The sequence below is a fragment of the Ovis aries genome, chromosome 17 (genome assembly GCF_016772045.2).
Source record: "Ovis aries strain OAR_USU_Benz2616 breed Rambouillet chromosome 17, ARS-UI_Ramb_v3.0, whole genome shotgun sequence".
In the NCBI taxonomy this organism is placed as follows: Eukaryota; Metazoa; Chordata; class Mammalia; order Artiodactyla; family Bovidae; genus Ovis; species Ovis aries.
Window position 1 is genome coordinate 59,464,642 of NC_056070.1, and position 27,896 is coordinate 59,492,537.

Consider the following 27,896-nt stretch of genomic DNA (forward strand, 5'->3'; position numbering starts at 1 on the left):
GGTCATCGTACATCTGTTATGTATGAAGCTCATGCGGTGATTTCATTCCCAGGACCATTTCATAAAGTTATGTCTCTGACCTCATCCCCTACTCCCCACTCTTTCATGCCCCAAACACCCCCATCTCCTGGCTTCCCTGCTGCTCCTCCAACACACTGAGCACACTCTAACCTCAGGGCCTTTGCATTTCAAGAACATCATGAAATGTTCTTGCCCAGGTATCTGTGTAGTTGGTTCTCTCACCTGCTTTAGATTTTTTCTCATATGTGACCTTCTCAGTGAGGCCTTTGTGGAGCACTCTATCTAACCTCCCCCTCCCCCCCCCACCCCCGCATCCATTCCAACACACACATGCTCACACACACACACACACACACGGACTCACACAATTCCCCTTTCTTGCTCTGGTTTTTCTTAATTTAACCTGCTGTGCACTTTCCTTACCTATTTTGTTCATGATCTCATCTCCTACACAAGGATGAGGGTGAAATCTGTGTCTGTCTTGCTCGCTGCTCCGTTTCCAGTGCCGGCAATGCCACCTTGCCCCAAAGTCATCCTCAAAAATATTTGAATGGGTGAATGAGTGAGTGGGTTAATGAATGAATGGGTGGCCCTAGTGGTTAAAAACCTGCCTGCCTATGCAGGAGATTCAAAAGACACAGGTTTGACCCCTGAGTGGGAAAGATCCCCTGGAGGAGAAAATGACAACCCACTCCAGTATTCTTGCCTGGAGAATCCCAGGGACAGAGGAGCCTGGTGGGCTATGGGCTACAGGGTTGCAGAGCTGGACACGACTGAAGTGACTGAGCATGCACACACATGGATGAATAAATTAAAAGATGGATGAAACTGGAGCCAATTATACAGAGTGAAGTAAGCCAGAAAGAAAAACACCAATACAGTATACTAACACATATATATGGAATTTAGGAAGATGGCAATGACGACCCTGTATGCAAGACAGGAAAAAAAACCACAGATGTGTATAACGGACTTTTGGACTCAGAGGGAGAGGGAAAGGGTGGGATGATTTGGGAGAATGGGAATTCTAACATGTATACTATCATGTAAGAATTGAATCGCCAGTCTATGTCTGACGCAGGGTGCAGCATGCTTGGGGCTGGTGCATGGGGATGACCCAGAGAGATGTTGTGGGGAGGGAGGTGGGAGGGGGGTTCATGTATGGGAACGCATGTAAGAATTAAAGATTTTAAAATTTAAAAAATAAAAATAAAAAAATTAAAAAGAGAAAAAAAGAAAATAAAATAAAACAGACCTTACTGGCCTTTGTTGTTCACAAACTGAGGATCAGAAAGCTTCAAGCATTTGTCCCAGTTCGTAAAAGAGGGCCAACAGTTGATCCCCATTCTATTTGTCCCATGAGCCAGATGGCCCTGCCAACCTAACAGATTCACTCTGCCTGGATAGTGAGAGAGACAGGACTTAAAAACACAATTATACATCGAATGAATTACTTATGATTTTGCAAGGCCTTCCAAGGCAAGTGTAGATGTTCACAGAGATTTCATCAGAGAGCTGATTCAAATCGTGAAGGTCTCGCTCTTTTGAATCTTTTTAACAAATAAAGGGGGAGAAAAAAAAAAAAAACCCTGTCTCTACAATAGGATATCTATGTTCATGGTCGTTTTAGATTTGGGTTTCAACAGAAGTCCAAACGAATGAAGGGAAAAACATCACCGTATGTTTATCCTCATTGTTTCAAACCCAACCCGTCACGGCATTCTGTTTTTTAAATAGACTTTCTGGAAAACAACAATATCCGTCTGCTACCCGCGCCCTTGCTAACTCCTGCAAAACAAAACGGCCATAAATAGGACTTGGGAAGCAATCGCTTGCTCGTGCTGACTCAAATAGGAACAGTAGAAAGTTCAGCTGCATCACACAATGGCTGGTTCCTGGTGGAAGTAAGTGTGTGTGTGTGTGTGTGTGTGTGTGTGTGTGTGTGTGTGTATCTATTGGGCCTAGGGCCGTGGCTGGAGTCTTTTCAGTTACAGAATGAGGCCCTACTTTTTCTTTAAAAAAAAAATTATTGGGGCGTAATTGCTTTACGGTGTCATGTTAGTTTCAGCTGTACAGCAAAGTAAATCACCTATTGTTGTCGCTGGTCAGGCGCTCAGTCATGTCCATCTATTTGTGACCCCAAGGCTTGTAACACACCAGGCTCCCCTGTCCTACACTATCTCCCAGAGTTTGCTCAATTTCATGCGCATTGAATTGGTGATCCTACTAACCATCTTATCCTCTGCAGCCTTCTTCTCCTCTTGCCTTCAATCTTTCCCAGCATCAGGGTCTTTAACAATGAGTCGGCTACATATATCCCTCTTCTTTTTTTGGATTTCCTTCCCATTTAGATCATCGCAGAGCGTTGAGTAGAGTTCCCTGTGCTATACAACAGGCTCCCACTAGTTCTCTATTTTGTACATGGTATCGGCAGTGTATGTACGTCAATCCCACTCTCCCAATCCATTCCATCTCTTTTCTACTCTCTTACATTTGTTCTCTAAGCCTGTGTCTCTATTTCTGCTTTGCACATACCCTTGTTTCTTGAATGCTCCAGTGCTCATGGGGATGAAATTCACCATGAGATTCTGGTGTCTAAGGCAGGGGGTTCCAAAGCCGTGACATCGACAGCTATTGATGGCAGCATAATAGCCGACACGCTTGGCTCTCCCGCTGTGGCTGCCGGATGCATTGTGCCTTGTCATCCTCAGAAACCACTCTCAAGGCGTGCTCTGAGGTCTTGGGGATGCCCTTGACCTGGCCTCTTGGATTAATGAGAATAGACCTTCCCAGTGATCCTCCTTTCCCTGGCCTTGTTTCAGGTTCTTAGTACAGTTCACGAACTCATTTAGTCTCCAGTGCAACAGTTGGAAGCAGGCCTTGTTTCCATCCCTTTTTAATCTTCAGTGCGAACAGGTCCATCCCCTTTCAAAATATGGGAAAGCGAGGGTCAAAAACACACAGTGACTTATCTCTAGGCACAAAACTAGGAAATAGCTGAACTGAGATTCGAATCCAGAGAGCGGGTCCCAAAGTGGCATTCTAAATCTTCAGGATATATTTGCTTCCACCTGTGTTTCTAAGGTCCTCACCCTAAAAGACAGTGATGGCAGCACCCCCTAATTTATTTATATTAAAAAATATATTTTTATTTATTTATTTGCAACATGTTCCCTGACCAAGGATTGAACCCAGGCCCCCTGCATTGGGAACATGGAATCTTAACCACTGAACCACTAGGGAGGTCCCATCTGCCTAATTTAAATATGTATTGTGTCCTTACTTGGATGACTTCTGGTTTATAAAAATCCTCACATCAACCTTCCAAGGGCTTAACTAGCCATTTCCATGCCCTATTTTTTCAGGCTTAGAATCTAGGTTTAGGAAAGTTAAGGGGCTTTGATAGGATTCCACCACCAGAAAGTGGGCAGAAGCATGCATTGAACCCCAGATTGTCTAGATGCAAGTTATGTTTTTAAGATTTTTTTTTTGATGTGAACCATTTTTAAAGTCTTTATTGAATTTCTTACCACATTGCTTCTGTTTTATGTTTTGACCTTTTGACCATGAGGCCTGTGGGATTTTAGCTCCCTGACCAGGGATTGAACCTGCACCGCCTTGCGTTGGAAGTTGAAGTCTTAACCACTGGACTGCCAGGGAAAGTCCCTAGATTCAACTCATGAATGTCTGAATTTCTAGCCTTTGTTCTTACACTATTCAGCAGCCTTATAGTCTCTCCCCTACTAGTGTTCATAACTACCCTGCTGGCTGATTTTGGTTTTCTCCGTTTTAACTTGTGATCTTGGTCAAATTGCTTCATCTCTGTGCTTCAGTTTTCTCATCTATAGAATGGCGATGATCATACTGCCTGCTGCAAAGGATCAATATAAAGACTCAAGTGAGCTCTTATAAACTTCAGAACACTTCCTGGCATGTGAATGATTGTTGTTATAGTTTCTGTCATTATTGTATCTTATTAGAAGTTGGTTCTCCTTTTGTCTGCTGCAGGAAAGTCAGTCCTATCTCTGTCATTTCTACGTACCCGTCTTCTCTGCTTACTGGTTCAAACACCTCAACCCTGCTATTCATTAAAAGCCGCCACATCTGTGAAGCCTTCTGTGGTTTTCCAGGTTTCATGGACTTCTCTCCCCTCTCCAAGTCACTCCAGCCTATATCAGACACCTCAGCACAGAACCGTGTGCTTCTATGAATATGCCCTGTTTCCTGAGTATCATCATTTCCTCCTCAATCAGGTATCACCCTGCGCTGTTGTGAGTAACCCCTCCTTCTTGAGAAATGGTCTTCTCCTGACTCAGGCACCAATATCTAGACCTTGTCTTTTGTTGGCCCCGAGGGCTTAGGGAAGTGCTGAGGCCACTGGGGTTTGGCAAGGAGCTGGGTGAGAATCCTGTTTTAACTGCCTAACCATCACTTAATTTCTGAGGTTGTGGGCACCTCATTAGTATGTAGGGGATAATCACCCCTACCTTTCGAGGGTGGTTAGAAGCAATCAGTGAGACAATGTCTATGCAAGTGCCTGTATCAGATACTAGATTAGACCCTTCTTAATAATAGCAGCACAGCATTCATCAGCCATTTAGAAAATACCTGTGCTAAATATTCTTTTTTCTTTTTAAACTTAATTTTAACTTTTATTGGAGTATAGTTGTTTTACAATGTTGTGTACTAAATATTTTACATATTGTTGTTGTTCAGTCTCTAAGTTTTGTCTGACTCCTTGTGACCCCATGAACTGCAGCATACCAGGCTTCCGTGTCCTTCACTATCTCCCGGAGTTTGCTTGAACTCATATTCATTGAGTCAGTGACGCCATCCAACCATCTCATCCTCCCTCGGTCACCCCCTTCTCCTCCTTCTTCCTCTGGAATGAGTGAATATATGGAGAAGGACCTTGGCTCTCATACCGAGCTGTCTGTGTCTCAGCTGTATTACTTACCTGCTATGTGGGGAGAGTTAATTAACCTCCTTAAGCCTTGGTTTTCTCATCATCAAAAGAAAGATTATAATATGCAGCTCACAAAATTGGTATGAACTATAATTTAAAACCTAGGCATACAGAGATGGTTTATTACCTGGTGGTTATCGTTATTGATGTATTTCCCTCCCTTCTCACCTCTCTCTCTTTACTTCCTATCATAGCCACTCACACAGTCTATTGAAAATATCTGTTCTCTCATCTATTACTAGATCGTGAGCTCCTTAAAGGAATGGATGGACGTCTTTTCTCTCTGAAGGCGGATGGATGAATGGATGATGGTTCATCACTGAATGGATGAATGAGTGAATGGGTGCACTGATGGATAAATGAAAGACGGGAGGCTGGATGTAGGTAGGTAGGTAGCTATATATATGCGTGTAACCCACTCCAGTATTCCTGCCTGGGAAATCCCATGCACAGAGGAGCCTGGTGGGCTATAGTCCTCAAGACTGCAAGAGAGTTGGACTTGACTTTGCAACTAAACAAAAATGGTTTCATGAATGAAGGGATAAGTACATGGCTGGCTGGCTGGCTGGCTGGCTAGATGGATGGAAAGTTATGTGTATGCAAAGATAAATGGATATTTGGAGGGACTCATGGATGTATAGATGAATGGATGAGAGGATGGATGCATGCATGGATGGGTGCACATAGGTATGTATGTATGTCTGTGTGACTTAATTAATAGATGAATGGAAGTTTGGATGATTGAATAAATGAACAGATGGGTGGACACATGTATGTGTATGTATGAATGGTGCATGTTTGGATGCATGAATACAGGGATAAACTGATGAGTGGATTCATTAATGGATGGATGACAGAAGCATTTATGCCTGTATAGATGGATGGATGATTGAGTGGTTTTGTGGATGAATGGATAAATGGGTGATTAGTTTTAAAATTGTGTTCTGATACTTAGCTATATTTTTATCCTAAATCTTTATCACTGAGGGTTCTGATCCCTTCTCTGAACCCAAGCGTGGGAAAAGAATGTACTAGCATAATCTACTCTGTGTCCCATAAAAGGATGCCTGGTGAAACACGGGACCACGGCAAATGGATGTAGGTCAACATCACTGCAGAAGTGTTCACTATAATTGTCTCTAAATGCCTTTTCAATATGATATCTCAGAAACTGATTCAAAGCTTTAGTCCAACTTCCTCCACACTAGAGGTTAAGACTAGAGGGGAGCCCAGATGCCACGTGTTTTGACCCTTTGACTTTTCAGACCTGGAAATCAAAGCCTGGAGGAGGAAAAGGACTTGCCCGAGGTCTCACAACAGATGTATGTCAGACCCTGAAACAAAAACTCACGGGCTGAGACCAGGGTTTCTGCTTCAAAATGCTGCTTGGTTTCCTGTTTTGTCAGAACTTCTGGCCCCAGATGCTTTGGAATATCCTCAGATAAAGACCGTCTCTCTCTTTGGCTCCAACACCGATGGGTCCCGAAAGCCAACTTGAACTTGTTCATCTGCTGTGTGACAGTCGTTGACTTAGCCGCCAACACCTGGCCCGGGGAGCAGTTGGAAGGATTTAGAGAGACAAGGAATTTGCCTTGTGTGGGTAGATTCCGAAGTTTGCCCTCTGGGCTTTCAGCATTTAATGCATCCCCCTTGTCTCCTGACTTTCTAAAGGGAAATCTTTCTTCTCTTTCTCTTTCATTAATAGGATAAAAGGAAGGAAGACAGACACACAAAGAGAGTTTGCCCTAGTTACTCAACAAAGGCCCCCCACAAAGATTGTGTTTGCTCATCCCTGGGGCCGTGGGGGCCCTCTTAGTCTTCCTGGAATCTTCAGAGTGGCGGTAATGAACTCGAGCCCTTCCTGCGCTAGGGCTTGGTCCTCCCTCCCTCCCTCCCTCCCTCTCTCCTCCTCCCACCTTGCCTTGGAACTGCCAGGGTGTTGAGCAGAACCCTATTGCAATGGTTTTACATTTCAGCCTATCTCTGGGTTTCTGAAATTTCCGGTCTTGAAAGAATCTAAACCTCCATAGCCAGAGCCTTCTCACCTGGGAGGGCCACCTCATCTGGTCTCTCAGGGCACAGGTGGGAATAACAACAACCACGGCAGCGACATCCATAATAGCAACGACTGCATCCAAAGAGCTGACCGTGTGCTGGTCACTGATCTCACTCAGTCTCCACAGCAGCACTGAGAAGGCTACGCTGCACACATCCTCATTTGATGGACAAAGAAACCGAGGCATGGAAAAGGCCACCCAGCTCGGGTCCCAGCACTGTGTTTAATGACTTCGTTATACTAGGCACCATACCGAGTGCTTACCTGGTTTAATTCAATTCTTCTCTATGAATTAGCCAGGTAATCACTATCCTTATATTTACAGATGATCATACTGGGAACAGAGGTTGAGTCGCTTGTCCAAGGACACACCACTCAGCTGGTAATGACAGAGCTCTATGCCGTCTTCCCAGTGGCAGTGACTTTGTAAATATTTTGTAGAATTATAAAGTCATGAATATTTGGAGATGGATGGGACTGTGAGGTACCAGGGGCCAGCGTGAGGAACTCCGCCCATGGCAAAGGTCATGAGGAAGGAGGCTTGGCATACGCAAAGGCGTGATCAAGCCTCAGGAAACCCCCTGTTCCCAAGCATCTACCCCAAAACCAGAGTCTGTTTTATGCTCTCACCTACACCTCTGACTTTACGGGGGGCTCTCCCCAATAACCATTTCTCTCGGAGAAGGAGTTAACTTGCAGCTCCAACTCAATAAAAATTCCTGGGCGTGACAAGAGTATTTCAGCTTACGGACTCCTCTGAAGTTTATCTAGCCCACCTGTATAGGTTCGTCCGGCCACATGTGATTGTTTACAGCCTCCCAATCTGAGAGGCACGAGATGTTTTAGACTTACTAAAGGCAAATTCTTTTGGGGAGTTGGAAATTATTAATATAGTGGGTTGGTTAGGAATTATATTGGTGAAGGGTTTTTCATTTGTTGTGCCAATAATTGCCGCTAATTCCCTGCCCTGGGTGTGACAAGGGTGTCTTAGGTCAAACCTCTCTGCTGACAGACTAGCTTGTGTGACAGGATTATCCATACTCCTGCTACTATGCACATGATTGTTTACTACCTCTCAACCAGAAACAGCACAGAGAGTTTTGGAGTATTTTGAGAGTCTTGATTAGCATAGGGCTTTTCTCCTTGTTGAGTCAATGATTGCTGCCAGGCCTCCATATCCTTGGGCACCTGGGAATATATTAATCAATGTATTTGGAATATAGAAAAGGAAATATAGTAGTTTTTAAGGTTAGCAATACTAGACTTTTTGAGTTAATGAATCTTCTCTTTTGTAATAGATCACTGTACTTTGTTATAAATCACTGTGTCCTTGTTATGTAAAAATGTAACTTTATCACTATCTTAAGACTAAATAGATCTTAAGGGGAGCATTGGTGAAAGGATTTTCGTTTGTTGGGCTGATGTTTGCTGCTAAATCTCCATGTTCCCTGCCCTTATAATGAATATAACTAGCATATAGGAGAAATAAGCATTAACCTTTAAGCATATAGGAGAAATAAGCATTAACCTTTAAGATTAATCATGTTAACCTTGGGTTAAATAAATTCCTTTCTTGATTGTAACTCACTACACCCTCACCCTATAGGAATGTAACTTTATTTGGAGGGTGGTGCCTGGTTTAAGAAAAAAACACCCTTGGAAAAAATAAGTTTTCGTTTATCAGAAAGAAAGGATCATAAAATCCCTAAGAGCTTTTTATGTGAAGCACCTGATTTTGATAAAGGTCAGGACTGCTGACCCCTGCGTGACTCTGTATTCATCCCTATATGTAACAAAAGGTATATAAGCAAAACCCAAAATAAAGAAATCGGATAAGTTTCCGGAAAGACTGATACCCCCATGTTGTTCTTTCTTGCTCCCCGTTTTTCTGGCTGAATTCCCATCTGGAGCATGGATGCTATTCCACGTAGCCAAGTTATTCAGCCTCTTTTTCTCCACTAATTTTCGTACTACACTATCCGTTTCCAATCTCTCTATATATCTGTGATTAAATATGTATTTTTCCAAGGACGCCGACGCCGTCCCCACCTTCGAATTCCCTGGATCCACCGGGGCTGGACCCCGGCAGTGAGGAGCATCTAGGTGAAATATTAGAGGTGAAGAAATAAGACAGGCAAAGTGACTCACCAACAAGCATAAGGCTGGCTAGCTACAGACCTCCTGGAAGAGCTGTAGAATAATAATAGTTATTATTATTTCACTATTTGAAATCGTGATTATGATTATTTTAAGAATTGCAATGGGCCTTGGGATCTTTTGTCAATGCACACTCTCTTCTGTGCAAATCAAATTGCAAAGTCATTAAAATAATAGCTACTTATAAAGTAGCTAGGTGGGGTATTTGAAGACACCATCCCACTGAAGCACCCCCCACACACACACACACATACACACAACACAACATCATACACCTTTCTTCCTTGGGTAGTGCTTTGGGTTTCGATACATATGCTGTGTGTGTTTGTTTCTTTTTCTCCCTTACACGACACTCAGGGATGAGGCGATCTCAAGGGATCTCTGGGGCTTTCCAGGTGGCACTAATGGGTAAGAACCCGCCAGCCATTGTAGGAGACATAAGAGATATGGGTTCAATCCCTGGGTCAGGAAGATCCCCTGGAGGAGGAAATGACAACCCACTCCAGTATTCTTGCCTGGAGAATCCCATGGACAGAGAAGCTTCGCAGGCTTACAGTCCATGGGGTTGCAAAGAGTCAGACATGACTGAAATGCTTAGCACGCACAAAGGATCTGTGTGTGTCCTGGAGGAGACTGTCTTTACCATGTTCTGTGTTTGGTTTCCTGTGAGAAAGTGTGGCTTGGACCCAAGAGAGGGAAACTGCTGAGAAAGAGGATTTGGAACTGATAAACAGGGGAGGGGAGGAAGCACAAGTGAGCAGGGATGGTTCTGCCTGAGAAAAACTGGGTGGCAGGGACTACATCTCAGCTTTGCAACCAAGATAGGCGGGCCCCCAGAGGCTCTGAAACCTTGCCTGATGGGGCTGGTGGAGATGGGGCAGAATTTTCTGCAGGTAAAAGATAAAATGCCAGAACTCTCCAGGTGTCATTGATCCTAAACACACGTTTGTGACCCAGAAAGTGACCACATTTCATCTGTTTTTAAAAAAAACGTGTTTGTTATTATTTATTTGGCTACACTGGTCTTAGTTGCAGCATGCAAACACTGAGTTGCAGCGTGTGGGATCTAGTTCCCTGACCAGGGATCGGACCCAGGCCCCCTGCATTGGGAGCTCGGAGCCTTAGCCGCTGGACCGCTGGGGAAATCCCAACATTTCATCTTAAGTGAGCTTCCAGGACAAAGTTTCTCAGATAGGGAGGGACTTTCAGAAGATACATGAAACAGGACATTATATGTAACATTAAACACAGTGGAAACATTCCCTTTTCTATTCCTTCCCATGCCTTTGGTTCTTCAGGAAGCAAATCCTCATTTGGTTCTTTTACTGCTTTACTTCCTCCAACACTTGCTCATCTCTCTTAAACAGAAAGAGAGCTCCCTGCAGGCCCAGAGCCCATTCAGGGAAATCTGATTAGAATTTAGCATCAATTGTTGTGTTCTTTGTGTTTATTTTCAAGGCAACTTTCTACTTGGAATAAAGGACCCCGGGATGCCAAGGACTGGAGTAATATACAATTGTCTTTTGGAATGCAGTGATGTCTGTACGTACAAAACTTTAAGCTGCACACTTCCAAAGATGTGAATAAGCATCTGCATGTCCAATCACGTTGTTAGTTCGCTTGTAGGATGTACATTCTCAAGTGTGTTCCTCCTCTACAAGTGGTTGACTGTACAGTGCTTTATAGAGTCAAGTAGTTCAGCATTTTCATAGCTAGAACCTGTGGCATCAGCATCAGACATGAGTGAAATTGCACCTGCCCTCCATCTCATATTGTTGATGATCCTTCAGCTTTACCATCTCTCACCTCCTTTCTCTCCTCCAGTTAGTAACTCTTCTTGCTTGTTCACCTGATGCCAGCCCCCGTAGGCCACCTGTTGTACTATACTTTTCAAGGTACTACACTGTACGATTAAAAATGCTATCTTTATATTTTGTGTTTGTTTTTATGTATTATTTATATGAAAAGAGTTATAAACCTATTACAGTACAGTACTATATAGTTGATTTTGTTATTTGGGTACTTAGGCTAACTTTGTTGGACTTACAAACATGCTTTCCGAATAGAACCCATTCACAGTTAGGCGTCTGGGCATGTATGCTCAGCTGCTTCAGTCGCGTCCAACTCTCTGGACTCCATGGACTGCAGCCTGCCTGGATTTCCCAGGCGAGAATACTGGAGTGGGTTTGCCATGCCCTCCTCTAGGGGCTCTTCCAACCCACGTCTCTTGCATCTCCTGCGCTGCAGGTGAGCTCTACTGCTGAGGCACCCTTCATACATGCCCTGTATGTAGGGAACTTACTAAAAAGTATTAGACAATAAAATGAGTTGGCATGAAGAACATCATGAAGTCTGATAGTGCAGACAGTTTATGGAAGTTGCAGAGGTCTGAGGATAATAAAGAATGACCGATGTTTGGGGAGGTACCAGTCTAGATGAGAAATGGAGAAACAGCAGGCAAGGTGAACATGGGGAAAGGGTGCCTTTTCTGAGTCGCAGGAAGGTGCTATATACGTCAGCTGTAGTTATGGAAGTTGGCAATGGATAAGGAATGGTTGGGCAGTATAAGGCAGGATAAGCTTGCTGTTGTCACAAATAACCCCCAAACTTCAATGGCTTTACCCAGCGGAAGGCCAATCAGGTGTCTCTCATTGGTGGGATGTCCTCCACCAGTGACCACCAAATGGTGCTTCTTCAGGGACCCAAGTTCCTTCAAAGCCCTAGTCTCTCCATTTAGCTGGTGACTGATCATCATGGGTGGTTTTCATGGACCACTTCAGGATGTATACTCATCACTTCTGTCACATCCCATTGGCTGCAGCACTGTCATGTGACTACACTAACTGCAAAGGGTTCTGGGAAACAGATTGGGGGCTAATCAGTCTCTGTCTTTGAAGGCTGCTGCTGCTAAGTCACTTCAGTCGTGTCCAACTCTGTGTGACCCTATAGACAGAAGCCCACCAGGCTCCCCCATCCCTGGGACTCTCCAGGCAAGAATACTGGAGTGGGTTGCCATTTCCTTCCCCAATGCATGAAAGTGAAAAGTGAAATTGAAGTCGCTCAGTCGTGTCCGACTCTTAGCGACTCCATGGACTGCAGCCTACCAGGCTCCTCCATCCATGGGATTTTCCAGGCAAGAGTACTGGAGTGGGGTGCCATTGCCTTCTCCGCTTTGATGGCTAGTTCACTCAATTTATTTAGCCAACATTCATTCAATACTTATTTATTCATTCAATATTTTAATATTTACTCATTCAATATTTATTGAGCAGCTATCTTATGCCAAGCATTTTTGCATCTCCATTTAATTAAAGTGATGGCCTGACCCTTTTCATGTGTGTTTGGAGATCATTTATAAGATAGTTTTGCAAACTTAATTGCGCATCCTGTATTTTCAGCTAGAGTGGTGATTCTACTCTTTTCATGAGTTTAGAGATAATCTGTGAGATGTTTGAAAAATGAATCTCATGTAATATAGTGCATTTAAATGATCTTTTCAGAAATAATTACTCACTTTCAGTGAAGGTACTTGAGGGTAAGGGACATATCTTAGGTATTATCCCCAAATACCTAGTATTGAGCCAGGCACATAAATGTTTTGTAGAAAAAAAGCTTCTAGACACAGTGACTACATCACACTGGCACTGGACTAGCGACTTGGGTTGCCCACAAACAGTCGAGCTCTTTACCCACATCACCGTCTCATTAAGCCAGGATAGAATCCCAAGACTGAAAGGAAGGGTGCTCTTGGTATCCTTTCTCACATCTTCTGGTTGCCATGGGAACATGCCATCTGGCAACCACAGGTCAGGAGAGGCTGGGGGCCCTAGACATTCTGCAGGGTCTCCTACCAATGAGACTTGATATCCATTCTTTCACCCAAAGCACAGGCGTTCCTTTACCTCAGGCAGAGGTAGTATTTTCTGCTTAATAAGATCTACATGAACTTACCGGCTGAACTCATCAAAGGGCAAACTCCTCCAAAGAGTGGGATTCTGGGAGTATCCCAGGGCAGCTCATTCATCTACTGTGTATTGAATGTCAGTTCAGCACTTCCAGATTCTATGCAGCTTTTATGTGTAAGTTGTTTCTTTGGACATCTACCTTGGGGATGCTTTGGAGGTCATGGCATATCCATGAAACCACATTGCTCATAATATTTCTAGGCTATCTCTCTCCTCCTAGTCATGTGATCCACATAGTAAAGATCAGTTAGGATCATGCTATTAAAAAAAGATGCCCTTGAACCTATATCTTGGGACATTTCCCCATGTCATTAACATTATTTATATGTTTTTAATGTTTCCATAATAATTTGGCTCTTTATCAAAGATTTTTAAGTAGGGAAAAACATTATCAGATTAGAATTTTTTAACTTCAGAATGAATATGGGGTACTGTGGGCAGGAATCCCTCAGAAGAAATGGAGTAGCCATCATGGTCAACAAAAGAGTCCAAAATGCAGTACTTGGATGCAATCTCAAAATGACAGAATGATCTCTGTTCGTCTCCAAGGCAAACCATTCAGTATCACAGTTATCCAAGTCTATGCCCCAACCAGTAACGCTGAAGAAACTGAAGTTGAACAGTTTTATGAAGACCTAAAGACCTTTTAGAACTAACACCCAAAAAAAGATGTCCTTTTCATTACAGGGGACTGGAATGCAAAAGTAGGAAGTCAAGAAACACCTGGAGTAACAGGCAAATTTGGCCTTGGAATGCAGAATGAAGCAGAGCAAAGACTAATAGCATTTCGCCAAGAAAATGCACTGGTCATAGCAAACACCCTCTTCCAACAACACAAGAGAAGACTCTACACATGGACATCACCAGATGGTCAACACCAAAAGCAGATTGATTATATACTTTGCAGCCAAAGATGGAGAAGCTCTATACAGTCAACAAAAACAAGACCAGGAGCTGACTGTGGCTCAGATCATGAACTCCTTATTACCAAATTCAGACTCAAATTGAAGAAAGTAGGGAAAACTGCTAGACCATTCAGGTATGACCTAAATCAAATCGCTTATGATTATACAGTGGAAGTGAGAAATAGATTTAAGGGCCTAGATCTGATAGACAGAGTGCCTGATGAACTATGGAATGAGGTTCGTGACATTGTACGGAGACAGGGATCAAGACCATCCCCATGGAAAAGAAATGCAAAAAGCAAAATGGCTGTCTGGGGAGGCCTTACAAACAGCTGTGAAAAGAAGAGAGGTGAAAAGCCAAGGAGAAAAGGAAAGATATAAGGATCTGAATGCAGAGTTCCAAAGAATAGCAAGAAGAGATAAGAAAGCCTTCTTCAGCAATCAATGCAAAGAAATAGAGGGAAACCATAGAATGGGAAAGACTAGAGATCTCTTCAACAAAATTAGAGATATCAAGGGAACATTTCATGCAAAGATGGGCTCAATAAAGGACAGAAATGGTATGGACCTAACAGAAGCAGAGGATAATAAGAAGAGGTGGCAAGAATACACAGAAGAACTGTACAAAAGAGAGCTTCATGACCAAGGTAATCACGATGGTGTGATCACTCACCTAGAGCCAGACATCTTGGAATGTGAAGTCAAGTGGGCCTTAGAAAGCATCACTACGAACAAAGCTAGTGGAGGTGATGGCATTCCAGTTGAGCTATTTCAAATCCTGAAAGATGATGCTGTGAAAGTGCTGCACTCAATATGCCAGCAAATTTGGAGAACTCAGCAGTGGCCGCAGGACTGGAAAAGGTCAGTTTTCATTCCAATCCCAAAGAAAGGCAATGCCAAAGAATGCCCAAGCTACCACACAATTGCACTCATCTCACATGCTAGTAAAGTAATGCTCAAAACTCTCCAAGTCAGGCTTCAGCAATACACGAACTGTGAACTCCCTGATGTTCAAGCTGGTTTTAGAAAAGGCAGAGGAATCAGAGATCAAATTGGCAACATCTGCTGGATCATGGAAAAAACAAGAGAGTTCCAGAAAAACATCTATTTCTGCTTTATTGACTATGCCAAAGCCTTTGACTGTGTGGATCACAATAAACTGTGGAAAATTCTGAGAGAGATGGGAATACCAGACCACCTAACCTGCCTCTTGAGAAATCTGTATGCAGGTCAGGAAGCAACAGTTAGAACTGGACATGGAACAACAGACTGGTTCCAAATAGGAAAAGGAGTACATCAAGGCTGTATATTGTCACCTTGCTTAGTTAACTTCTATGCAGAGTACATGATGAGAAACGCTGGACTGAAAGAAGCACAAGCTGGAATCAAGATTGCCAGGAGAAATATCAATAACCTCAGATATGAAGATGACACCACCCTTATGGCAGAAAGTGAAGAGGAACTGAAAAGCCTCTTGATGCAAGTGAAAGAGGAGAGTGAAAAAGTTGGCTTAAAGCTCAATATTCAGAAAACGAAGATCATGGCATCTGGTCCCATCACTTCATGGGAAATAGATGGGGAAACAGAGAAACAGTGTTCGACTTTTTTTTGCGGGGTGCGGGGGGGGGGGGGCTCCAAAATCACTGCAGACGGTGACTGCTGCCATGAAATTAAAAGATGCTTACTCCTTGGAAGAAAAGTTATGACCAACCTAGATAGTATATTCAAAAGCAGAGACATTACTTTGCTGACTACGGTCCATCTAGTCAAGGCTATGGTTTTTCCTGTGGTCATGTATGGATGTGAGAGTTGGACTGTGAAGAAGGCTGAGCGCCGAAGTGTTGATGGTTTCAAACTGTGGTGTTGGAGAAGGCTCTTGAGAGTCCCTTGGAGTGCAAGGAGATCCAACCAGTCCATTCTGAAGGAGATCAACCCTGGGATTTCTTTGGAAGGAATGATGCTAAAGCTGAAGCTCCAATACTTTGGCCACCTCATGCAAAGAGCTGACTCATTGGAAAAGACTCTGATGGTGGGAGGGATTGGGGGCAGGAGGAGAAGGTGATGACCGAGGATGAGATGGCTGGATGGCATCACGGACTCGATGGATGTGAGTCTGAGTGAATTCTGGGAGATGGTGATGGACAGGGAGGCCTGGTGTGCTGCGATTCATGTGGTCACAAAGAGTCGGACACGACTGAGCAACTGAACTGAACTGAACTGAATGGGAACAGAGATGCAGGTGAGAGTGAAAAAGAGGCTGGTGGAATAGTCTGGAAACAAGCACTGGATCTCAGAGAAGCAGCCTTGTGTTCTGGGTAAGCTTGGGCTCCCCATGGTCTCCACCTAATCCACAGGCACACTCTGGAATGCTCAGTTTCCTCTTCTCTCTTCCCACTGGGCTACAGAAGACCACCTTTATGGGAAAAAATATTCAATTTTAACCAAAAGATGCATTCATAAGTTCTGATATTTAAAATTTCCCAGTATGAGGCTATCAAACTTTGAAGCAGGTCCCATTGTATACCTTTTCAAACACAATTTGAAATACATTTTTAAAAATGACTTTGAAAAAAGGCAAACCTGACCTCAAATCTTCATTGTGTTACTTGTTAGCTGTGTGACCTTGAGCAAGCCACTTAACCTCTCTGAGCCTCTCAGCTTTCTCTTTGGAAAATTGCTCCCTGCTCCTCAGGATAAAATGAGACAATGTACAGAGCCCAGCTTAATACTTAGAACATGGTAAATACTCAGCGACTACTGCTTGCTCCTCTCTTCTCAGATGCAGGTGAAATTCTTGCCACATTGCTATCTGTCAAGAATAGCAGTGAGAGACAAGCTGCAGACAAAGACAGTGGCTTAATCATCTCATCCTCCTGGCTGCTGACCTCACTGGGGCCAAGGCTTGTTTGCCTTGGAAGACGTGCTGATGGCTCCCAAGGTGGTTTGTTTAACTGATGGCCTTTGAGGGCTGGGGCAAGGGATCAGGAGACCTAGAGAGGCTTGGGTCAGATCAAAGGGGCTTGCCAGACAAGCTGGGGCAGAAGCCTGGTGATGCATTGATCCAAAGTGGAGTGACTGGTTAAGCTCTGTTGCTTTGGGGAAGCTGGCTCAATGCTGCACTTATGGAGAAAGGTGGGGCCTTTAATTCCTTGATGATGGCTTGGACATTGAGACGCTCTGGACAGGAGGAAGTATATTTGTGAAGGTGGTGGTTTTACGTGGTGATGTTCCAGGCCCAAAGGGTTCCTGGCATGACATCCTCTTTTTTCCATGTTGATAGTTAGATTTCACGTGACACATTTGGCCTTGGTAGGAATGTAAACTCTTCCTTCCCAAACAGCTCCATAAAAGGAGTCTTATGGGGGGAGGGGAATTCTTTAATAACCAATTAAATATTTTACTAAGTAGTCATCTTTATAATGTGTTAATCATGTAAACTTGGCTATTGCTAAGCATCTGTCTATCCATCCACCCTTACTCATTCACTTATTCACACATGTGTTTTTTACTTGTTTATCCATCATCCATTGATTGATTGATTTACCCATTCATCCATCCAGTCATTCATTCATTCCTCCATGTTTTTATGTATCTATCCACTTATACATCTATCTATCTACCTTTCCATCCAGACGTCCAGCCAGCTATGCATCCATCCACCCATCCATCCATCCATTCATCCACCCACCTATCCACCCACCCCACCACCCATCCATTCATCCACCCACCTACCCACCCACCCATCCACCCATCCATCCGTCCATCCATCCATCTGTTCATCCTTTCATGCCCTCACCTACCCATGTGTCTCTCTAACCACCCAATATCCATTCAGCCCCTCGCTCATCTCGTCCTCTATTCTTGAACTAATTATTCCATCCATGGACTTTCACTGAGTACTCGCTCTGTCCCTAGTCCTACTCTAGGCACTGGAAAGATTGGACTTTGGCTTCTCAGAAGCACATGGGTCTCCTGGCAAAACCAACATATAATTAGATAATTACCACCAGCAGGAAAAGTGGAAATTAGGATCTCTTAAAGTTTGGGGTAGCTTTATGCCAAGTAAGTATCGGTGAAGTCCCAACTCCCTGAGTGTCTCTGGACAAGTTCCTGTAGTTTTAAGGTGAGATAGATGGAGTACGTGAAACTGAGGGAAGAGGCCAAGTTCTCACTTTTCAGAATCTTTAACCCCTTTTGCATATCTGTCAAGTTTTCAACTCCTTTCCTTTTCTAGCAATCTCACTTCTAGAAATCAGCTTGGAAACAACCCAAACATCCAACTCCAGGGAACTGTTTAAGTACATTTTGGTACATCTGAACAATAAGGCACTGTGCAACATTTGAAATGTAAAAGGTAGAAGTTTATGGGCTGATAGGAAAAAGAGTTCAAGATGTAGCGTCAAATATAGAAAATTAAGCCGCAGAATGGCACAACGGTGTTTCTGGAAGAATCACTCTGTGCAAAACATATGAGATCACACAGATGTGCCCATCTCTCTCTCCTGTTTATCACAGATCCTGCTTTCATTTGGGGCTGCAAAGAGAAGCTTTCTAGAACCAGAATCTGCTTTTCCTCACCACTACGCTCCCCAAACCTAGACGTGCTCACGCTCACACTTAGTTGCTCAGTTATGTCCGACTCTTTGTGACCCTGTGGACTGCAGCTTGCCAGTCTTCTCTGGCATGGGACTCTCCAGGTAAGAATACTGGAGTGGGTAGCCATACCCTCCTCCAGGGGATCTTCCCAACCCAGGGATCGAACCTGCGTTTTCTGCATTGGCAGGTGGATTTTTTTTTTTTTTTTTGTTTACCACCGAGCCACCAGGGAAGACCCAAACCTAGAAATGTGCCTGATATATAGCAGACATTCAATAAATATTTACTGAATGAATACATGGATGTATGATAAAATGACAAACTATCACTATTGACTTTGGGGCACAGAACTAAAAGTTTTGTTTGGGACTTTTGGCTTTTCTTTTACTACATAAAATAGATGAATGTTTTATTGCGAAACTTTGAAAATTTAGAAACAAAGTACAAATGCGTTCTGTCTTCCTGGTCTCCGGGAAGGGATTATACAGTGGGGGTTTATACATCTCCGTTTATTCAAGCTGTTTTTCATGTGCAATTAGGGAAGGGGCCTTGTGTGTTTCAAGCCTCCACACTCCCAGGGGGGAAAAAGCCAGACCTGTCAGAGAAAACAAACATCTGGTTGTGTGTGTGTGTGTGTGTGTGTGTGTGTGTGTGTGTGTGTTGAGGTCCATAAAACCCCAGACCCCCATTCTGGAGTAGGAGCTGACATTAGGGAGCTGTTGACAGTCCCTCGGTGTGACCTCTTACACAATGCCAGGGACAGCTCGGCAGCTTAGGAAAAGGAAGAAAACAAACAAAAAAGTCGGCTGGGTCTGTTTGTTCTGAAGAAACTCAGAGAGGTGTTTGACAGTCAGTAAATGCCAGCTTAGCTGTTCTTTTTAATCTCCAACATGGGAGGCAGGAGGCCAGGGCAGGGATGGGGGCGGGAGGAATGGAGGAGGGCCATACGGTGAGAGATGCGGAGAAGAAGGACCCCAATGGGGTTGGGGTTGGGGAACCTGCAAGCAGAGCGAGTTGAGTGGACTTGATAGGAGACTGGGAGGGGACTGATTTGGGACCTTTGAACTCTTAGGTGTTACCAACTGTTTCTTTTTTTAAATCATTTTTTTATCTTATTACATTTTATTCTATTGTAATGTTCCATATCTGGAAGGCAAGCAAAAGCAGCTGTCCCATTCTTTTTAGAGTCTAGATAGCAACGTGAAAAATAGGTTGGATGTAGTTCCCAGAGTTAGAAGACCTAGAGGCTAAGGACCAAGGGCCTTATTGTCACAGAGAAACAAGCAGTTTGGAAGACATATTCACATTGGTGACTCTAGAAAAATAATGGTACCACCTGCGTTTCAATCCTTTATTCGGTCACTTGGGTATTGATTCATTGATATTCTCCTCGTTTCCTTCCTCCCTCCCAATCCTTCCTATTTTTCCCTCTTTACAAGTATTTATTGAGCTTCTCCCACATGCCAAGCACTGTTCTGGGGTACCGGGGACGTGGTATTAAAGAGGTCAAGGAAAAGACCTTGCTCTCACGATGTTTCCATTCAGGTTGCAGAGACATGAAACCAACAGCTGTGTTGAGTAGTCATCAAGACTAAGATGGGCAATCACGTTGGTTAAGGACAAGGGGAGTGGGGAGTGATGGGGCTGCTTCAGACAAGGTGGTCAGGGAAGCCTTTCTGAGGACACTGGAAGAAAGACCTGGATGAAATGAAGGAAAGAACCAGGCGGTTCACTGGGAAGGTAGAATTTGAGAGGGACTCCATGTGTGTATCAAGCTTCCCCTTGGGGAGGAAGGGCAAGCAGATCGTTTCAAATCCATCTCCTCTGCCCATGGTGGACATCCATAATCCGCCAGAGAAGATTTTAGCTCAGCCTGAAGGGTGGCCTTATATCTCTAGAATCCACTTCACCTTGGGTATACTAGCAACCCGACCAGCTACAAAGAACTGAAATTGGTTCTCAAGACACACCCTATTTGCCTGCCCTAAACAGAGAGGGCAAATGCTTTAGGACAGACACCTTTCTTATTAAGTGTTATATCTCTGTGGCTGGGCTGTGATCCTGCCTCAGGGATGGTTTTAAGTGTCTCTGAATGAATGAATGGATGAGTGAATGAGAAGAAGGGTATCCAGAGGAGAAGCCCGGAAGCTGGAAATGGCTGTGTGCATCCTGGGAACAGCAGGTAGGCCATGAAAATGAGAGAAAAGGGAGAAAAGATCCTATTCTGGATGCATGAGTGCATGCTAGGCTGCTTCAGTCATGTTCAGCTCTCTGTGGCCCCATGGACTGTTGCCTGCCAGGCTCCTCTGTCCATGGGATTCTTCAGGCAAGAACACTGGAGTGGATTACCATACCCTCCTCCAGGAGAACTTCCTGACTCAGGGATCAAACTTGTGTTTTTTTTGTCTCCTGCCCTGGCAGGCAGGTTCCTTACCAGTAGTGCCACGACACTTGAATATAATCACTAAAGACGTTTGAGAAGGACAATGGCACGCTGTGAGTTGTTCATGTAACACAGTTGTTTGTATGATTGTTCCCAGCAGTCCAGTGACAGGTAATATTAATAGAAGTAGTCTAGAGATGGTCATAATAATTGCTAACCACTTTTGTGTCTCTTCCTGTGTTTGATGCTGATTATTTTTACTATTCTCGGGGCAATCATTTAGATGCTATATTTATTGCCATTTTATAGATAAGAAAACTGAGCCCTGGAGAAAAGTAACTCACCCAGGGTCAAACCAGCAGTAAATGAATAGCTGAACGGGTTAAATATATTTCTGATTGAAATTGGGAAACTCTGCCTTCCTTGTCCCACAAAGGTTTAGCTACATTTTCTTTATTTCCAGTTAGAACCAAAGGATTCGTTCCCTGCTTTCTGTAGCAGTGGGGGGCAAGAAACTCATCTTTTATGAGGCTAATGGCAGCTGTTCTTCCCTCCACCCAGCTGTCTTTTCCTGAAATAGGATAGGGCAAGAATTTGAGGTTTTCACAGATACCAGGAAAATAGCCCTGGGACTGGAGATCTGAGTTTGAATCCCAGCCATCAGTCTCTGTCTGGGTAACCATAGAAACCAACATCACCACTCAGCTTCAGTTCTTCACTTGTAAAGGAAAACATACCCTCTCCACTCTTGGTTTAGAGGATCCTGATGAAAATTGGTGCATTCTCTGCATGCATGGAAACACTGCCTATTGTGCCCATATGTAGATCTGGCAGTATATATTCCTTTGTGACAGGTACCATGCTCATATAATAACATAGTTATTTCTCTAGTTATTTCATCATTTAATATTTGGCTCCTGAGCTCAATTGGTGAATAGCTGGTGAGGAGACTTGCAATGCACACTTCCAGTCCCTTTGCTTCCTCTGTCTTTGATTTCAGCCATTACCTGGTGTCCCATTCTATGCAAGGTCTGATCATATTTCACTCAGGTTGCAATGCACAGGGCTTCACCCTAGGCCCGCTCTGTGGACATCTTGCTTCTAGCCCTAGTCTTTTCTTCAGAAATCAAATTATGGGACACAACAAAGAACTAGCTCATCATCAGCTCAGCATCATGGAATATGGCAGGAACCGAATGCCAAGTTGGGTGGACCTTTGATCACTGGAGGATGCAAGCATCAGATAAAGCCTCCTTCTTCCTCCCTGAAGACAGGCTGGCCTGAGCCCCATCTCTTGTCATCCCATGATGGCGCACTCAGTGGTGACACCTCCTTGTCTTGGCTCACTGTTTCATCCCTCCATCCCTTACTTGCACCCTGGGACCGCACCTGGCCACCAAAATACCAACACATACTTCTTTGTCACAGCCTGCTTTCTGGGGAACCTGGGCTTAAATAGTGTCGAATTTAGAATTTGAAACTCTGGTTGTTTCCTTAGCTACTCATGCTTGTATCCCCCCACCAGAGGACGTAGCACAAAGTCTGAGACATAATAGGTGCATAGTACCTCCTTAGGAATGCAAGAATGGATTAATGAGATGCTTGTGTCTTAAGAACATAATATAAGATGGATTGAATCTATGGTCCTAGATAGCAAAGTGTAGTGGTTACTGTTAGAGACTTTGGAACTGATCAGCAAGATTCAGACATCAGATCTGCCACGTATTAGCTGTGTTACCTTGCCTGAGTTAAGTGGTCTCTCTGAACCAAGTTTCCTTGCTTGCAAAATGGATACAATTGTATCATATGTAGAAGGACCTCCTCTATGAAAAGTGCTTGGCACATAGTCATAAATCAATCAATGAAATCATGATTCATAGTAATAGCAGTAGTAAAATATTAAATGAGAAAGAATATATTAAAAAGATGTAGGATTGGATGCAAAAGTCACGCAGATGTACGTCACTGAACGTGGCCCCTGTCCCCCCTTTCATTTTCTTTCTGCAAGTATAATAATTCCTAATCTGCCCATATCTTGTCTGATGAATTTGAGAGCACTTTACAAAGCAGAAAAAGATGACGCATGGCTCTAACTGAGGAACATATATCTAAGGAAAAGGCAAAGGCCCTACATCAAATAATGGAAGATAAATGTATACTTCTGTGTTTCGATTTCGGGCTTACCAGATGGCACTAGTGGTAAAGAGCTTGCCTGTCAGTTCAGGAGACCTAAGAGACACAAGCTCGATCCCTGGGTCAGGAAGATCCCCTGGAGGAGGAAATGGCAGCTCACTCCAGTATTCTTGCCTGGAGAATCCCATGGACAGAGGAGCCTGGTAGGCTAAGTCCATAGGGTTGTGAAGCATCAGACAGGACTGAAGCAACTTAGCATACACATTACAAAACATAACCAGTTCTAGAAGTGGAAGGGACACTTTTTTCCTCTCTGTGATATCGGTGGTGAATGGGACCGTTCAGAAAGCATGTTGGATGGCTGAAGAAAGTCCTCCGCTTTGGGAAGATGGAAATTCATCCGTCGTTTCCGAAAGGTGATCTCCCAAGCTGACCACAGTGTGATTGCCCGCTGAGATGTAAATCCCCCAGCCATATGATGGGAAACCAGGTTCCTGGAGTCCTGCAAGGTGAAACTGGGGCCATATTTCACATGGGGCTTAAGCCCGTTATTGCTGATGAAAACAGGATTTTTAAAGGACATGCTTCTTTCACCCTTCAACCTCTTTCAGTGGACCTTTAGTCAGGAGCTGGAGTGTTGTGTGCAGCCAAAGAATTCCTGGTATTTCCCATGATGTCACTGGGCTGAAACATAGGAGGGCATTCTTTTTTACCTCATCTGCAGAGTAGAGGTAATTGTGTTCTTTCCTTGATGACATATTCTCAACTTAGTACATGCAAAACAGGCCCTCACACCAGGACACTGCATTGTAATGCGTTGTATTTTTTTTTAAAATTGTATGCCTTGTATTTTCCATCTTAATTCCAACCCCCATTTTTGTCTCCCTCTCCCACTAAAGGTTTCTAAAAGCATTCACTTTCATATGTCTAAAATACATCCTTAAACCAACAAGGTCCTACTGTAAAGCACAGGGAACTCTGCTCAATATTATGTGGCAGCCTGGGTGGGAAGGAAGTTTGGGGGAGAATTGTGTTAGTTTCACAGTCTTGTCCTACTCTTGGCAACACCATGGACTGTAGCCCGCCAGGCTCCTCTGTCCACGGGGTTTCCCAGCAAGAATACTGGAGTGGTTTGCCATTTCCTACTCCAGGGGGTCTTCCTGACCCAGGGATTGAACCCAGGTTTTGTGCATTGCAAGTGAATTCTTTACCATCTGAGCCACCAGGGAAGCCCCTTGGGGGAGAATAGATACATGTATGCGTTTGGCTGAGTCCTTTTGCTGTCCACTTAAAACTACCACAACATTGTCAATTGGCTATATTCCAATATAAAGCAAAACCTTTAAAATACGTCCTTAAATATTTTTCCTTTAAAAGCATATTGTGAGTTTTTTCACCCACTTATTTTACATAAAATCAGTAAGCTACCAATTTCAGCTTGTTACTTACCTTGTTTACTTAATATCCTATTTTTTGAACTCCTCTTATTGCTATATGAATATGTTAAAATGTATGCAAATATTTTCTATGTTTACTTATTTCTAACTAGCGCAGAGTATGCATTCCCTGCATTTTCAGTATCATTCCCCTAGAGTTGGACACCTAGGTTATTTCCAGTTCTTCTGCACGACAACCTGAGCTGTAAAGGTCTGTGTATGATTTTTTCCTGGAGGTAGATTCTTAGATCTAAAGGTACATCTTACTTAAATCAAGATGGATTCTATTCAAGTCATGTTGGAATTAAAGATGCCAAAGCCACTTGGTGGTCAACTTTGCCGAAGCCCCTTGTTTTCTCCAGGGTATATATTCCCCTGCATTTGTATAAAGAGGGGATTTGGATGAGAAAATCTCTGAGGGCTCTCCCGGCATTTAGATTCCACTACTAACTTGCAAGCCAGCTGTGTTTATCAAACAAATGGAAGAAAAGTTGGACAAAATATGGTAGTCCATCATCCAAATATTTGGAAGTAGCCAGATGTTTAGCATCTTGTAGACACCACCTAGGAGGCTTTTTTCAGTGTTCTTAGGTGGCTAGCTCAGGGGTATTTGTGTTCTTTTAGGTTCCCAAGAATTCTCTTCTGCTCAGAAGTCTGATGTTGAGTCAGGTTTGCAGAGGTCCTCCAGTCCCTTAGGAATCTGAGCTTCAACTCTGTTCAACTTAGAGTTTGCATCTGTCTGTCTATCCATCTATCATCTATCTATCTATCCATCCATCTATCTATCTATCATCCTATTTATTTGTTTATTTAAGGGAGGGGATTCAATATTTATATGGGTTTCCTAGGTGAAGCAGTTGGTAAAGAATCTGCTTGCCAGTGTAGGAGATGCAAGAGACTTAAGTTCGATTCCTAAGTCAGGAAGATCCCCTGGAGTAGGAAATGGCAACCCACTCCAGTATTCTTGCCTAGAAAATTTCATGAACAGAGCATCCTGGTAGGCTACAGTCCATGGGGTTGTAAAGAGCTGGACACGACTGAGCACGCACACACACACACACACACACACATTCAATATTTATGAGGTTAATGAAAACATTGACTTTAAGATCAAATAACATCGTTCAGACAGATATGGGTTCAAATGACTAGCTATTTGCCTTTGGGCCAGAAACCACTTCTCGACACCTCATTTTCCTTGTCTACGTCTTACAAAAATGACGATGGTAATGCTTACTTCAGGGCTTCTCTGGCAGCTCAGTGGCAAAGAATCACCTGCAGTGCAGGGTCTGCAGGAGATGCATGTTCTATTCCCGGGTTGGGAAGATCCCCCGGAGGAGGGCATGTAAATCCACGCTAGTATTCTTGCCTGGAGTATTCTTGCCCATGGACAGAGGAGGCTGCTGGTCTGCAGTCTATAGAGTCACTAAGAGTCAGAAATAATTGAAGCGACTTAGCATGCATATCTGCACACAATGCTTACTTCACTGGCTTATGGTGAAGATCAAATGAGACCATGGTAGGAAGAACTTAGCTCAGGACCTGGCACAGAGGAAACTTGTAGCTTACCAAGAAAAGAGAGGGTGTGCCACAAATATTCTGATACTCTTCCCATGGGGAAATGAGGTCTTAGACCCTTCCTATTGAATCTGGGTGGACTTGTGACTTCTTTGGCCAATAGAATGTGGCAGAAGTAACCCTATGTGATTTCTGGGGCTAGGAGGCAAAGCAACGTGTTCATTCTTCACCAGAAGACTAGCCACTGGGAAAGATGTCTAACTACGTTGGGACTGCCATATTGGATCAGTCGCTGATGGGCACTTTGGATAATAGTCGTGTCTGAACCTGGCTTTCCAGCCATCCCTAGCAAGATACCAGCCACATAGAAGGAGATTCTCTAGTCCCAGTTATTCGAGTCTTCCCAGCTGACTCTAAACAGTGAAGCAGAGACCAGTCATCTCCTCTGTGCCCTATCCAGATTCTTGATTCACAGAATACATAAGCATAATAAGATGATTGTTATTTTATGTCATTATGTCTGAGGTAGATTGTTAAGATGTGATAATAATTGGAATACCCTGAACTATTAGTATTATTATACCTTTTTGGAACAATACTCTGGAGAAGGCAATGGCACCCCACTCCAGTACTCTTGCCTGGAAAATCCCATTGATGGAGGAGCCTGGTAGGCTGCAGTCCATGGGGTCACTAAGAGTCGGACACGACTGAGCAACTTCACTTTCATTTTTCACTTTCATGTACTGGAGAAGGAAATGGAAACCCAGTCCAGTGTTCTTGCCTGGAGAATCCCAGGGACGGGGGAGCCTGGTGGGCTGCCACCTATGGGGTTGCACAGAGTCGGACACGACTGAAGTGATTTAGCAGCAGTAGCAGAGGCAACGCTCCAGTGTTATGTCTTCTAAGAAGATATATTATTTTTCAAGCTTTGTTGAAGTACAACTGACTGATAAAATGGTAAGATATTTAAAGTGGAAAAGGTAAGGACTTGATATGTATATATTGTGAAAGAATCTGCCTTTCCCATTGATTTAACACATCTATCACCTCACATACTATCTTTCCCAGTTTCTTTCTTTCTCTCTCTCTCTTTTATTTATTTACTTTTTTTTGGTAAGAACATTTAAGTTCTGCTCTCTTAGAAAATTCAGTTATTTAATACAGTGTTATCAGCTATAGTCACCTTTTCATATATTAGATCTTCAGAGCTTATGTATCTTACAACAGAAAGTTTGTACCTTTTTACCAGCATCTCCCTATTTCCTCCACCAGTCAGCCCCTGACAACCATTTTTCTACTCTTTGTTTCTACTTTGACTTTTTTTTTTTTTAAGATTCCACGTATAAAATATGATGCAGAGTTCCCAGGTGGCCCAGTGATAAAGGATCCACCTGCCAATATATACGTATATATTGTTGTTGTTTACTTGCAAAGACATGTCTGATCCTCTTACGACCTCATGGATTATAGCCTGCCAGGCTCCTCTGTCCATGGGATTTCCCAGGCAAGAATACTGAAATGGGTTGCCATTTCCTTCTCTAGGGAATCTTTCCAACGCAAGGATCAAACCCATGTCTCCTGCACTGGCAGGCGGATCCTTTCCTACTGGACCACCTGGGACTTTGCATATGTGTGTGTGTGTGTGTCACTTTTTGTGACAACAATGCTGTGAAGCAGATGCTATTTTATTTATATTTTAGAGATGAAGGGACGGAAGCTTAAATAATTTCTCCCAAAGTCATGTAGCTAACAAATTGTTA

At 43.5% G+C, this 27,896-nt stretch overlaps 1 long non-coding RNA gene across 2 annotated transcripts in view; it reads left to right on the forward strand.

Annotated features, from left to right (window-relative positions):
* LOC132658006 (uncharacterized) overlaps nt 1-27,896 on the forward strand; it is a 405,815-nt gene that overhangs the window by 320,910 nt on the left and 57,009 nt on the right. Inside the window, exons 8-9 of one of the 2 annotated variants that reach the window (XR_009596898.1) lie at nt 1,759-1,925; nt 4,152-8,898. This is a non-coding gene — a long non-coding RNA (uncharacterized LOC132658006). Of the gene's footprint in view, nt 1-1,758; nt 1,926-4,151; nt 8,899-26,885; nt 27,094-27,896 lie in introns of those variants that run through there. The other variant, XR_009596899.1, reaches the window with a different exon arrangement.